At 37.6% G+C, this 2,233-nt stretch overlaps 1 long non-coding RNA gene across 1 annotated transcript; it reads left to right on the forward strand.

Annotated features, from left to right (window-relative positions):
* Positions 1-229: 229 nt before the first annotated feature.
* LOC103630380 (uncharacterized) lies at positions 230-1,789 on the forward strand. The gene is made up of 5 exons (XR_555010.2): positions 230-329; positions 459-504; positions 583-668; positions 982-1,126; positions 1,467-1,789. It is a non-coding gene; the product is annotated as an uncharacterized lncRNA (long non-coding RNA).
* The last annotated feature ends 444 nt before the right edge of the window (positions 1,790-2,233 follow it).

Raw genomic sequence — 2,233 nt, forward strand, 5'->3', positions numbered from 1 at the left:
ATGCTCATACCAAACATCTCTCTGTGTTTCTATTCTCTACCAAATTGGTGAGATATTTTTAAACTATGTCAATCTAACATTTAATTTATTTTATTTCGTGTGACTCTAAACATATATCTGTTGATTTGTGGTCGTGTCTATTTTTCGCCAGTTTCTTGCAAAGCAGATTTGGCTGAATAACTTGGCTGTATGGGGGAGGGGGAGGGGGAGGGGGAGGGAGAGAGATATTTTGCCTCATATGCTCGTTCGCTAATTAGTTGCATCAACACTGAGCAGGTGACATCATGCAAGTTGTGGCGTTAAGTAGGAGAGTCATTCAAACCTCCAAAGTATGAATTTAATAGTCTGCAACTCATATGATGATTCCCAACTGTCATTTTAACAGAAACAGGGACATAGTTCACATAATCTCTTCTTTCTGTACTCTCTCCCATGATGTGACTTGCATGTTTATGCAGGACATGCACAACCGTTTCATGGACTTTCCGTAACTTCTATGAGAAGGTAATTTTACATTTATTGTTTGTGGGATACCTGTTCATAATTTTACAGTTGTTCATCTACATATTTATGTTGGTATAGAGAGAGCATGATTGATAAAAAGACTTGCAAAAATCAAAGAGGAGCAGGGACAGATTGACGAGGCTGTTGGTTTGATGTAAGAAGTTGTAAGTTTGCACCGTACTAAATTTGGACCAGCGTACCGGATTTGTCAAGGTCTATTTTATTTTTCATAAATACTCCTGAACACAATATTCCTCATTTCATATTTTGACAACTCTTGTAACATATAATTCCTGAAAGCACTCCTTGATAGTAATTAGTCAACAATTTAGGCGGAAGCAGCTTTATATATGCGTCATCTTGAAAATGACTAAATGAGTACTTTCATATCTGGTATCTGTTGTTTAAATACCAGGGTCTTTTCCCCCATATTTTCTAAAGCGTTGGTTTTTTGTTTTTCCCCTTCCTCTGTACAAGGGTATGCTTTGATTGAATACGAGAAGTTTGAAGAAGATCAGGCTACAATAAAAGATATGGATGGAGCTGAGCTTTATAAACAAATCATGAGTGTTGATTGGGCATTTAGTAGTGGCCCTGCTAAACGCAGACATACTCGGAAATGGTATTCCCTTCTCCCTTTTTCTACAATTTCGGTAGGGAAAACAAGGCAAGGTGCAACGCTCAGTTTTCCCTTCCCCTTTTTGGCTAGGTGTGTTAGTTTGTTGGACCCAAATATTTGGGTGGTACATATTTCACAATGATGCTCAACATTAGAGTTTAAAATATCTAAAGAAAGGTTTGATCTGATATATCCTGATTTGGTGATGGGAGGTTTTATAAATTGGCAGGGCTAATAGATGCTTGGGTTGTTACTATTTCCCCTCAGTTCTTTTTTGATGCTTGGTTGTTGCTTAGCCACTAACTAAATGAAATATTATCCGATACTTTTTATGTTTTGTCAGGTCACCACCAAGAGCTCATTCAAGGACCCCACCCAGGAGAAGGCACTGATGTTTTCCCAGCACCTCGTGAATTACTTGCTATGTGTGATATACAACAAGAAGTCTAAGGATTCAAAATATTACCTTGGTGTATGTGGATCACCTGATTTCGATGGTGGTTATTAAATTGCCTGTTGTTTCCTTATTTGGGACTCTAAATATTAACTTTGAACTCTGGTTTAAGTTGATGAGACATGGAGGTGCACTTAGACCCTTACCATTATGTTTGGCATGTCAGTTGGAGATGATTGTAAGTCAGTCCACGTCACGTCCGAACTTGTGATCTGCTAAGCTCACCAGCCCCTCCCCATATTTATGATATTTTCTATGGGTTTGTAGGTGCATGCATGCTTTTATGTTTCCATCAATCTAAATTTGTAGTAACTTCTAATTCTATACTGAATTCATAGAGTTAAACTACTTGAGAAGGTATCAGAATCTAATTAACTTGCACCTCTCGACTATGTGTGCCTAGATCTAACATATACCTCTCGTGATATAAATAAGCCGTAGCAACGTACGGGCACATACCTAGTAACTTATAAGAAGACTGAACTTCCCCTTACCATTCTCCTACCATTAGGGCCTGTTTGGTTACTTTTATCTAGAGACTAAAATTTAGTTAAGAGACTAAAGTTTAGTTCCTACCCTGTTTGGTTTTAGAGACTAAAAGTATTCAAAACGTATTAAATAGATTATAAGATGACCAAAATACCCCTAAACATTCT

The sequence above is a fragment of the Zea mays genome, chromosome 6 (genome assembly GCF_902167145.1).
Source record: "Zea mays cultivar B73 chromosome 6, Zm-B73-REFERENCE-NAM-5.0, whole genome shotgun sequence".
Lineage (NCBI taxonomy): Eukaryota > Viridiplantae > Streptophyta > Magnoliopsida > Poales > Poaceae > Zea > Zea mays.